At 42.9% G+C, this 13,276-nt stretch overlaps 1 protein-coding gene across 3 annotated transcripts in view; it reads right to left on the reverse strand.

The window, feature by feature from the left end:
* The window catches only part of PPARGC1A (PPARG coactivator 1 alpha), a 658,152-nt gene that overhangs the window by 188,774 nt on the left and 456,102 nt on the right, over positions 1-13,276 (reverse strand). The window lies entirely within an intron of this gene.

Here is a 13,276-nt window from a genome sequence, read left to right on the forward strand (position 1 = left end):
GCCCACTTGGCAACGGAATACCATTTGGATTCCAGAATTATGTAAGCAGAATTGTTATTCCACATCCAGCTTAAAACAGCAGTGATTGGGTACTGCTAGATCTCTGCCTACTGTAGAAAACCAATGCTTCAAAATAAAGAAAGGGTGTATTCATGTCTGCTTATATTCACCCCATGTTGACTATGCTCATGACCTGTATGAACGAACAAGAGTAGAGGTGGGGCCTAGTCCTCAGCTTGGGGTGAGGGGTGAAAAGACAGTGAGAAAAGGAAGTCACGCACTCTGACTACACTCAAGAGATGCTGGGAGCCAGGGTGAATGAGGTGCAGCATTTCGTATGCCTGTACAAGCATAGCAATGATTTTATCACACCCACATATCACATACAAGTCAGGGCAACTGACTGCTTTATGTTTGCATGTAATGTTATATCATATAATAAAACAAAATATGACTGTCCATTATTTTTACTACTAAAATCAATGGTGACAGCCATCCATGAATTTTAATAGAACTTGCATTTCTCAAATAAAAAGCAGTGAATTCAAACACAGGCAAACGGCACAGTCATATAGGTGTGTGTCTGTGGGTGTGTGAAGAGAGAAGGTGTCAGGAACAAGGATGGGTAAGAGAGAAGAGAAAAATCATGAGGGGAAGGAGGCTGAGAGTTGCCTGCGACAGAGGGATTTTAAATCTAAAATCTTTTAGCCCTCAACAGGAAACAAAACAGAGCCCATGCAGACGGCCAAACCATTCAGAATGAAAGTGTTTGCTCTGTATGTAGGTCCCTTGTGGCATCCTGCCATGGGGGTGAGGGGAATGTTAACACACTTCACATGCAATGGAATGGTTGCCTGGAATCCTGATTTGAAAGTTCTCAAATGAGCACATTGGGATTGAATTTTGGGGTGGGAGGCCTAGGAGTTGCCCACATTAAAAGAGAAATGGTTAGGGGTGGGATTTAAATGTTCATTTTGTAAAGGGATGCGGGTGGCGCTGTGGGTTAAACCACAGAGCCTAGGGCTTGCTGATCAGATGGTCGGGTGGCGCTGTGGGTTAAACCACAGAGCCTAGGGCTTGCTGATCAGATGGTCGGCGGTTCAACTCCCCGTGACGAGGTGAGCTCCCGTTGCTCGGTCCCTGCTCCTGCAAACCTAGCAGTTCGAAAGCACAACAAAGTGCAAGTAGATAAATAGGTACCGCTCTAGCGGGAAGGTAAATGGCGTTTCCGTGCGCTGCTCTGGTTCACCAGAAGCGGCTTAGTCATGCTGGCCACATGACCCGGAAGCTGTATGCTGGCTTCCTTGGCCAATAAAGCGAGATGAGTGCCACAACCCCAGAGTCGGTCACGACTGGACCTAATGGTCAGGGTCTCTTACCTTTGTAGGACAGCTTTTTAAAAAAAAACAACCTTCACCACTGCTACTTAGGGTGGTAGAGCTCTTCTTAGAAGTCAGTTGGCACTATTTACACACCCATCCACACAAATCCTAGGATGCAACATTTCCCCAGGGCGTTCTGAAGAACTGATCATAGCCAACAGATGATGGCCGTGAGGAAAGCTATGTTATGGTTGCCTTAGCCTATGACACTAAAATGAGTTTAGAAAGAGAACAGAAAGAATATTAAAAGACATGTTATAATATGATGTATTCACGAGCAGGATTTGAACCATGAGCAACATGAAGATTTAGTGATTATTGTATTATGGTTATGATATAAAAGAGGGAGGAGAAGGTACAGCAAAGGGGTAGGGGGGGAAACACCGCAGAAAATGGGGTGGGAAGTCAATAAAACAAAAGAAAAAATGTATTACGTATTGGAATTTTATGTGAAATTTGTGGAAATTTAATGAGAGAGAGGGAGAGAGAGGGAGAGAGAGAGAGAGAGAGAGAGAGAGAGAGAGAGAACAGAAAGGTCTGACATGCTGCTTCCCCGCAAACGCTTTGAAGAAAAATCACTTAAATACTCCTCACCTCAACGAATGAGACAGTGAATTTGGAAAGAAGCAGCCAGAATTTATCTAGCCTATCTGAGATACTATGCAGAACTAGATAAACTAACAGGAAGGATTCAAAACCGATGGGACCAGAAATTCATGGAAGACTGGAGTAAATTTACGGACTATTTGAAAAGTATTTGTGAAGATCAGACGACATTTGTAGGTTTGCAAGAAGTTTTGTGAGGAGTATTATTGGAAGTATTGCAAAAATGGAGAAAGGGAAGGATGATTTGTTAAGAGATGTAAAGGCAATATAAAGTTAAGAAATGCATAAGAAGTGGTTAAAACGGTGGACCCTCAGAGGTGCTGATGGAAGTCTACAAAGATTGTATAAGTGATAAGTTTTGTGGTACAATTTATAATTTATATGTTAAAATAAATAAAAATTATTTTTTTAAAAAGAGCGAGAGATACTAGAGCAGGCTAAATGCCTTTGAGGATCATACTCTTATTAAGCTCTGCTGGTTAGAGCAACTAAGGACAGGGGGCTGGCCACAAAAGTGCCAAAAAAAGGGAAAAGCTTAGGGTTTATAATCTCCAAATGGAGAACTACTTAGTGACCTAAGAAATTGGATTTTTGATCAGGATGCCAACCAAGACGGAGGATCCATCATTGCTGCCCGCTACTCTACTTGGTACCCCCAAATTAAGACTAGTCACTCAAGTCCCCATTACCTTGAGACTCTGATCTTCCCACAACTACGCAGGGCCTTTGTAGAACTAAGATTTCAACAGGTGCCCTTGGGATATTTAGAGGGGAGATAACGGGGAATTCCCCACATGGATTGCAATGTATACATGGATGCAAGCAGGCAGAGGAACTCACACACTACCTGCTGACTTACCCCCTGTATACAACGGCCAGAGGAAAATTTATATTGCCAATTCTTCCATGTCGATCTGCACAGGAAGTGACAGTTGAAGTCCTAGCAGATAAACATCTATATGTTACACACCAGGTAGCCAAATTTACACTAGCTATGTGAATGCACTCCAATCTTAAATTTAAATGTTGTAAACTTATTTTATGTTGTAAACCGCTGCATAAAATGTCACGTGTATGATTTTAGATGAAAGTTTTCTTTTTCTCTCCACTGTCGTCTACTGTAAAGACCTTTGGCTATATACAATAAAAATTGATTGGTTGATATTCTGTTGACATGTATAGATAGCAGCAATACAAGTTGTGTGTGTGTGTGTGTGTGTGTGTGTGTGTGTGTGTGCCTACACCCACCCTATGGAACAATTTGGCCCTGCAGAATAGTTATCATTAAAGAACTTGATCCTAATTTTCAAATATTTGGTACTTTCAAGATGCCATTTCCTGGAATAAGGGGAAAAAAACTACATTAGTTGAAAAACTTACTGCATCCAGAATGTTTCTTATAACAGCACAAAATAAAACAAGTAGTGCTTGTGACTCGAAAGAACAAAAATCCTGATCCCGCTGAATTTTCCACATGCAACTCCTTAGTTAGATGAGAAACTGCATGCACAAACAGGTGGTCTAAAAGTGCTTGCTCCCGCAGTCCAGCTGCAATGCTGCTGGAAAATTCATGGCGTTACAGCTCAGCTACTTCGAAGGAAAAACTGGATATAGTCCCCTTTCCTTTCCAAACAGCTGACAGTTGCAGTTGCTATTAGTTTATATGGACTAAAATTATAATGACTCAGCTGCCAACCAGGCATATATTTTGCAGTACACATGGCAAGCAGTCTGAAGTCTGAGAATGCCGTGCTATACCTATTTATCAGGGAGAAAGACTCATTGAACTCAGTAGGACTTGCAACTGACTAAACATATATAGGACTTTGCTGTAAGTGTCTTCTCTTGCATCATTAAAAGCCACATGTTGGAAGATCCTCTTGTAATCTACAGAATGATCCTTCAGTGAGCTGAGCACCTCCAGACGGTGATCTTTTCAGGGAGGAGAAATATAAGAGGATGACCACCATTTTTTGAACCAATAAACCATCTACAAATAATGCCTCCATCTTGTATCACAGTAACGGACATGATCCCAGTTAAGTGCGCAATGCAACAGCTGCTTTTAAAGCATATTAAAAAGTGGCATGTTATCTGTGCCATTTTTGAAGAGACACAATTGTGAGCTGGACTCAGCGGGCATTCTGGTGTTCAAATCCGAGTAGTGATGTTCCCCGACAAGACTTTCTGGGAAATGAGGCTGCTCTGGCTTGAATACTCACACATTTTAACTCACAGATTGATGTCCCTTCCGCACCTGCTCTTAAAACAATAGGGAGGAATATGCTGTTCTCTAAAGAACCATATACTTACGCGGATAATGCTGTTTATTTATTTATTTGATTTATATCCCAGCCTTACTTTCAAAGGCACGCAGGGCGGCAACCCAAACGTGATAGAACAATAAAAAACATATTTGAAACATCTTCATTTCTCAAAGAAGTGAGAAGCTCCAAAGAGAATAACTAAAACGTTTAGTTTTCATTGAATGATAAGAGCATTGGAAACTGATGTGAATTTGTTTTGCTTTATTACAAAGATATGTGTGAGTCCTGTGTGAATGCATGGAGGCGGTTGGAGGATGGATGGCAGCTAATGGATTGAGGTTGAATCCTGAAAGACAGAAGTACTGTTTTGGGGGGACAGGAGGCGGGCTGGTGTGGAGGACTCCCTGGTCCTGAATGGGTAACTGCGCCCCTGAAGGAGTAGGTGCACAGCCTGGGAGTCATTTTGGACTCACAGCTGTCCATGGAGGCACAGGTCAATTCTGTATCCAGGGCAGCTGTCTACCAACTCCACCAGGTACGCAGGCTAAGACCCTACCTGCCTGTAGTCTGTCCCGCCAGAGTGGTGCATGCTCTTGTTATCTCCCGCTTGGACTACTGCAATGCGCTCTACGTGGGGCTCCCTTTGAAGGTGACCCAGAAGCTACAACTAATCCAGAATGCAGCAGGTAGATTGGTGACTGGGGGCGACCGCCGAGACTACATAACACTGGTCTTGAAAGACCTACATTGGCTCCCAGTACGTTTCCGAGCACAATTCAAAGTGTTGGTGTTGACCTTTAAAGCCCTAAACGGCCTTGGCCCAGTATACCTGAAGGAGCGTCTCCATTCCCATCGTTCTGCCCGGACACTGAGGTCCAGCGCTGAGGGCCTTCTGGCGGTTCCCTCATTGTGAGAAGCAAAGCTACAGGGAACCAGGCAGAGGGCCTTCTCAGTAGTGGCGCCCGCCCTGTGGAACGCCCTCCCACCAGACGTCAAAGAGAACAACAACTACCTGACATTCAGAAGACATCTTAAGGCAGCCCTATTCAGGGAAGTTTTTAATGTGTGACATTTTAGTGTATTTTTGGTCTCTGTGGAAACCCAGCCAGATGGGCGGGGTACAAATAAATTATTATTATTATTATTATTATTATTATTATTATTATTATTATTATAGCAGAGCATATTGGAAACAAATAGTGACTTCTTCAGAAAACAGGAAATTCACAAACCCTGCATCAGATTTTCAGAGGAAGAGAGAGACCCTAAACCCCTAAGGACATTTCAGCCTTCAGCACACTCAAGAATTTTCTATTCCTTCTTCTGACTCATTCTAATTCTTTCCTACTTCCCTTTGTCCCGGGTTTGTCAGCTGACCACACTCATGGGAACAGTATTTTTGAAATCCAGAGCTGGAAATTTTACCTGCAATTCTGTTCTCCATCCAAAAATCATCTCTTTAAAGAGGCAGCTGACCAGTTAATGCTATATATACTATATTATTGGTTAATGCATTAAAATCAGCAGGAAAAGGAGAATCCCCAGCAATGGTACTAACAAAAAGAAAGAAAGAAAGAAAGAAAGAAAGAAAGAAAGAAAGAAAGAAAGAAAGCAAAAAGCATCTCCTGGGAAAGAGGATTTACATTAATCGTCTGTTGTCAAGTTCATCAAAGTCATTCCTAGTTTATTATAAGTTTTGTGTTCTGCGTTATCACCACCATGAGCTTTTGGGTACCACAATACATCAATCTTTATTCCGCCGCTGGCAAGCTAATGTCGATATTTCACCTTCGGATAATTCCTAATTAATAAGAGGGTTAGGGGAAAGTTCCACTAATTTGGAACTCCAGGGCTACTAAGAGAGACAGGAAATTAAGCTGTAAATTTGTGTAGGGGGGGGGGGAACAACTATGGATTCGCTGCATCCTATTTGAAATGAGTATGTTTAGTGTTTGCAAATTGGTCCCTTTGGGAATCCTAGACTTAAGCATATATAATAATACAAGTTGAAAACCACAATTCTGTCATAATCGCCTCTTATTTTGTTCTTTGAACTCCAAAAAGGGAGCATTACTCAGTGAAGATTTACTGTGAGAATCTAGTATTTACATAAACAATTTATGTCTGGACTGCAAGTCCATTCAAGCTCATATAACCCTTTCAACAGATGAAGTTCTTTTAAGTCACAGGCAATAAAGTTGAATACATTTGTGTGTTACAGTTTTCACTTCAGGTAATCTGTACAATTTTCTGCACAAGAGCCCAGCAGGTCAGCCTGAAAACCACTTAGAAGTGATTTAGGACACAGAGAAAAATAATGCAACACTTTACATGAAAGCCAAAGGCTATCTTTTAAAATGGTATTGGGGTAGCTATCTTGTTTGTATGGTGTATGAACTAAGATAGATGGAATTATGAGGATGGCAATGACAATGATAGCATCAAATTTAACTCAGTAACATTTAACTCCCAGTATCTATAGATGAGCGCTGCAACCACAGAATTTTTTATCTCTAGGACACTTTATTTCATTATATGCAAAACATAGTTATCTACTTTATGATGCAGGTAAGACATTGGCTGTGTACTGGCACAGTGCTCCAGGGTTTTCATTGAATCTTTGTTGCCTCCTAAGCTTATGGGTTTCCACCAGTAAAGTCTTAAACAGCTTACAACCACAACATTTAGACATCCTCCACCCTTGTGTGATACTGTGCCTTTAAGATCAACCAGGAATTTTGTTAAATATCTCTGAGCTAATCAAGAATTCAGAGTTGCAGAGAGATGCATTCTCTCACCTTCAGAATCCTTCTCTCCCAGAGACTTACAAAAACATTCCGTAAGCGGAGTAAATTATTTTCAAATGTTATTTTTTTTGTTGCCAAGGGTATGGTAGACTCATACTATTACCTGCCGCAAGCTTGTGGAAGCCATGTGTTCAATCAATTATTCAAATATCGAACTTGTAGGTGCTGTGGGAAACCTGCACAAGTTGGCTCACTAGATCATGCCATCAAAATAGCTATATATAAATGCATATTATTGTTGTTGTTGTTGTTGTTGTTGTTGTTATATTTGTATGCCACTCTTCATTCCCACTCAACAGTCTCATACAGAGGATAAAATTGAACGCTGAGGTTCAGGGTTCAGCCACATGGGGCTGAAGAACATTCTCCCCACTCAACAGTTTCATGTAGATGTTAAACAGCATAGAGGATAAAATTGAACGCTGAGGTTCAGGGTTCAGCCACATGGGGCTGAAGAACATTCTCCAAACATCATCCTCTGGAAACATCCGTCCAAGTAGTACTGGAACCACAGCAAAGAGGAGCCACCCACCCCAAATTCAGATAGCTGCTCCAGAAGGATACCATTGTCAATGGTATTGAAAGCCACTGAGAGGTCAAGGAGATTTAACAGGGACAACATTTCCCTATTCCTCTCCTGACAGAGGTCGTCATACAAGGTGACCAAAACAGTTTCTGTGCCAAAAACCTGATTGAAATGGATATATAAGCTTGAAGCGGTGGGGGGAGGGAGTAGGCTGTTCTAACCTGGCAACCAGCAAGTGTTAGAATATAAGCCAGGTCGGTTCCTGGGTAGTGATGTATGGAAGTGGGAGCTGGACCATAAAGAAGGCTGATCGCCGAAGAATTGATGCTTTTGAATTATGGTGCTGGAGGAGACTCTTGAGAGTCCCATGGACTGCAAGAAGATCACACCTATCCATTCTGAAGGAAATCAGCCCTGAGTGCTCACTGGAAGGACAGATCCTGAAGTTGAGGCTCCAATACTTTGGCCACCTCATGAGAAGAGAAGACTTCCTGGAAAAGACCCTGATGTTGGGAAAGATGGAGGGAACAAGGAGAAGGGGACGACAGAGGACAAGATGGTTGGATAGTGTTCTCGAAGCTACCAGCATGAGTTTGAGCAAACTGCGGGAGGCAGTGGAAGACAGGAGTGCCTGGCGTGCTCTGGTCCATGGGGTCATGAAGAGTCGGACACGACTAAATGACTAAACAGCAACAGCTTCCTGGGTGGAAAAGACCTCGGAAGCTTTTACTAGTTCAAAAGATGGCACTAAGCTAAATAGATCAATGGTCTGTTCGCATGTCTGACAAGCCATAAGACAGCTTCAAATGTATGTTCATTTGCTGAAAAGAACAACACAACTGTGTGTGTGTGTGTGTGTGTGTGTGTGTGTGTATATATATATATATATATATATATATATATTTGCTTTCGTAGATTTTCACGGGTACAGGAATGCAGGTTTTGGTGTCCTCGGGTGTCTTCCCGTGTAAAAGTTGGGGTGTCTAGGCGACGTTTCGACGAGGTCTCACTCGTCATCTTCAGGCTGGTGCTTTCGGCTTCTTGTTACTGAATACGTTCAGTCTCTTGTTATATATATATAGGGGGGGGTTCTGCCACCTCAGTTAAGTTCATAATGTACAGCGTTCTTGGACTTAGGTTGAGTCTATCTTGTAATCTTGGTTTCCTTGATCATTTAATCTACCTACATTATTGTTATTCTCTCCCCCCTCCCCCCCCCGTACAGTCACTATGGTTTCAACACACAAATGAAGTGTGTACTCAATTTTCTGGCACAATTGTATTCCCTTTCATTCGTGATTACTTTTACCCTGCAATTTCAGTAATTCTGTTGGTTATTATTTTGCACAGGTTTAATTGTACAATAAATGTTGGTATTTTTGCTCCACAATTATTCTCCTATATTTCACACATTTTGCAATGAAGGCAATCATCATTTCCCCCACAATCAGCCCAAATCCCTTACAAGCAAATGAATCGTTAACTGCCTCTGGCATGACTGTGGGAAATTTAATTTGGGTTAATCTAGATGGGGGAGGATGAGCAAAAAGAGAGAAGAGGAGGGGGAAAACAAGACCTCGGCGTCACAAAAATTTGACAGCTCTTCCCCCTCCCACCTCCAGATCCACGTAAAATCACATAGGTATGAAAAATGAAGGAAGAAGAAACCTGCAAACAAGCTATTAGCACAGGAGCCAACACCCAGGGTCCAAGATTCCTTCGCATACACCCCAATTAAATATTTGAGGGGGCCAGCCCCAGTTGATGGACATTGCCATTCAATAGTGTGTGTGCACCAATCTTGTGATCAATTATGCAGGGTGGGGCTTACCTGCCCCCCCCATTTTTTAATTCAACTTGGCACCGGTTGGTAAACGGATTCTACCCAGAAAACTAGCAAAGTAAAGAACTATATAACAAATGTGGCACCAGTGCAATCTTTGCACAGGACTTAATCTCTTTCCGCAGGGCCTGTAAGACAGAGCTATTCTGCCTGGCCTTCAATATGAATTAGCCTGTTCCTCTATTCCCTTCCCCCCTTTCATCTTCTATGAAGAAACCCTTTCTGGGACCCCACATTTAAATTCTTCCCTGGTCTCCTTGCTGGCCCTAGTAGGACCAACTTGGCCAGTTGGCCCTGGTGATCATTTGATGTCTACTGATTGGGTTTTGTTTTGTTTTTCACCAAAATGACCCCTGAATTTTTGAATTTTATTGATATTTATGCTGCATTTTATGTTGTACTCTATGCTGTTTTATGCTGCTTTTAAGTCACATTTTAATCAATGTTTTATATTTGCCACCCTGAGCCTGATTTTTAAACTGGGAAGGGTGGGGTATAAATCAAATATTATTATTATTATTATTATTATTATTATTATTATTATTATGCACGTTTACTCAGATGTAAGCCCCACTACGTTCAGTCACTTACTCCCTGGTAAGAGCATTTAGGATTACAAATCTACGCTGCACACCTACTAGACTGTAAGCCCCATCAAACAGAGCAGAACTTCTGAATATATACATGCGATTGCACCGCACAGGTATCTTTCAAAACCACTATGCAGAACATTTTCAAAAAACTGTTTTCCATTTTTTTCAGCAGTAGTATCAGAATGAGATTACAGAGGCGATGCAAGACTGCAACCAAAAGCAGCAGCCCCAGGCAGGTCTTTCTCTGCCATGCCCCCAGTAATATCCAGTGATACAAAAGATAGGATGCAGTGCCACCATATTCCAAATTTTGCTGTCCCTGCTCTGTTTCATTGACTGCTGCATACAGAGTGGGGGAACGAGTCGGATTGTGTAGTTATGGCTTACTAGACACTGCCAGAAGAGAGAGGAGGAGAGATATGAGCCAGTAGCTTTGGCAGGAGTTCTGCATCTCCTTATCACAGAGATCCAACACTGATATTGCTTTCATGAGGAACATCTAGAATTCCTTGTGAAATCCCCACGTTTAGAAGATAAACTCTGCGAGCAGTTGAGAGAATACAAATTGAACAATTTTATTTTATTTGCAACTTTTAAAACAACGTGAGACTTCAAGTGACTCCTTAGGTCAGTTCTGCATTCTAACCAGTGTATGGAAAATATATAGTGTGTGCATTATATATTATGGGGGCTCTGCCCACCCCCACTCACTCTACCCCCTAACCAACCCGATGTAAGGCATTCTACCTGCTAAATTGTCTGACCAACGAACAAATCATCCCAGCTTCTCCCAGTGTGGTGTAGTGGTTAAGAGCGGTAGATTCGTAATCTGGTGAACCGGGTTCGCTTCCGCGCTCCTCCACATGCAGCTGCTGGGTGACCTTGGGCTAGTCACACTTCTCTGAAGTCTCTCAGCCTCACTCACCTCACAGAGTGTTTGTTGTGGGGGAGGAAGAGAAAGGAGAATGTTAGCCGCTTTGAGACTCCTTTGGGTAGTGATAAAGCGGGATATCAAATCCAAACTCTTCTTCTTCTTTTGTTCTTCAAACACCCTTAACAACCCTGTTTTCACCTCCAACCCATGTTCATGCCTCTTCCTCTTTTTCCGCACCCCCCCTCGCACCCCCAATGGTAACATCTGTTACACCTGTTACATCTACCTCCCTGAAGCTCAGCACTGGCACTCCACAGGGATGTGTGCTAAGTCCATACCTGTATTCATTGTATACATAGCATTGCATTTCATCTGACCCATCTACTGCAATTATTAAGTTTGCCAATGACACCACCATAATGGGTTTAATTACAGGCGGAGATGAATCTGCATAAAGGGAGGAGGTTCAAAAGGTATCCACATGGTGCTTAGAGAACAACCTGCACCTAAACATTGGCAAGACAAAGGAGATGGTGTTGGACTTTTGGAGGAAGAGAGGGGAGCTAGCCCGGTTGTATATCGGGGGGGGGGGGGCTGTGTGGAGAGAGTCTCTTCCTTTAAATTCCTGGGAGTCCATCTTAGTGAAGACCTTACTTGGAAGGTCAATACAACCCAGGTGGTTAGGAAGGCCCAACAGAGACTATATTTCCTTAAATATTTACATTCCACCCTTCAATAAGTTACAGAAAAGCTAACAATGAAATACCAACAGTTAAAAGACACAAAAGATGCAAAATGCAAAATAAAAGGTAAAGGGACCCCTGACCATTAGGTCCAGTCGTGGCCGACTCTGGGGTTGCGGCGCTCATTACTTTATTGGCCGAGGGAGCTGGCGTACAGCTTCCGGGTCATGTGGCCAGCAGGACTAAGCCGCTTCTGGAGAACCAGAGCAGCGCACAGAAACGCCGTTTACCTTCCCACTGGAGCGGTACCTATTTATCTACTTGCACTTTGACGTGCTTTCGAACTGCTAGGTTGGCAGGAGCTGGGACCAAGCAACGGGAGCTCACTCCATTGCGGGGATTTGAACCACCGACCTTCTGATCGGCAAGTCCTAGGCTCTGTGGTTTAACCCACAACGCCACCCGCGTCCCTATATATTTCCTTAGGGTCTTGCGAAAGACCAATGTTAGACAGCAACTGATGATTTCCTTCTACCAGTCCATGATAGAAAGTCTTCTCTCATTCTCATACTGTATTACGGTGTGGTATGCTGGTCTGACAGCCAGGGACAGAAAATCCCTACAGAGGGTGGTGAAGACAGCACACAATATCATGGGCTGTCCCCTGAGTCTGCTAGATGTCATCACAGGAGACCATTGCCTCTGAAGAGCGAGGAACATACTCAGGGATGACTCACACCCTGGTCAGCACCTTTTTAATCTCCTGCCCTCAGGCAGGAGATATAGAAGCATGACAAGCCGCGCCAACAGGTTAAAGAACAGTTTCTACCCGTGGGCGTGAGGCTGCTGAATGGAAAACAGCAACATTGCAGCTGACGTTCAGGGTTGGTGGTCGTACGACAGCACACAGAGTGTAACAGGAACTGAGAGATTGGGGGGGGGGCTCATTTAATCTCACTGTAAACAAGTGGTACAGTGACAATAAAGTATTTCTAACCTCCTGCATCTTCCCACTCCCAAACATTGCAACTCCCAAGCAACCTATTCACCTTCATCCCCATTCCCATGCCTTCAATTCCCTCTTCTCCTTCTTTTTTGCAAATCTCCATCTTTGCACCCTGTTTTCATCTCCATTCCTTTTTACTACCTCTTCCTCCTCCTCTGTTTTTTCCCCATCTTGCTCTTGTGTTTCTTTCTCTCTCTCAATGTTCCTATTTTTTTTGCTCCTATGCTACAGCCACTGCTGTGGTGCAACCTTGCCTTCTCTTTGGCTTCCCTATCCAGCCTTGACTTCATGCAAATCCAGGATTGTGATGCATGTGTGATATCAATATAGTGCAAACACACACACACATTACATAGTTCTCCCACTCTAATCCTTGCAACAATCATTTTAGGTAAAACACATTGTGAGCTTCAGCACTAAATGATAGAGCCTCAGTCTCCCCAGTTCTAGTCTGGCACCTAGCATACTAGCTGCAACACCAGATATTTGCCATCCTTACCTATGTATCACTGCCAGGTTGCTAAAATGGAATCCAAGTGGTGTCTGCCTGCAAACCCTTCAGTCAGACCTATTTGCTAACCTTCTGAAGAAGCAATCTCCTCTATTAATTTATAGAGATGGAAATATATAAAACAGGCAAACATGGAAACAACTTTCCAAAGTTTGCATTCATCTCTCTTGTTGCTGCA

This window comes from Podarcis gaigeae (assembly GCF_964106915.1).
Source record: "Podarcis gaigeae genome assembly, chromosome: 9".
NCBI classification, from domain to species: Eukaryota; Metazoa; Chordata; class Lepidosauria; order Squamata; family Lacertidae; genus Podarcis; species Podarcis gaigeae.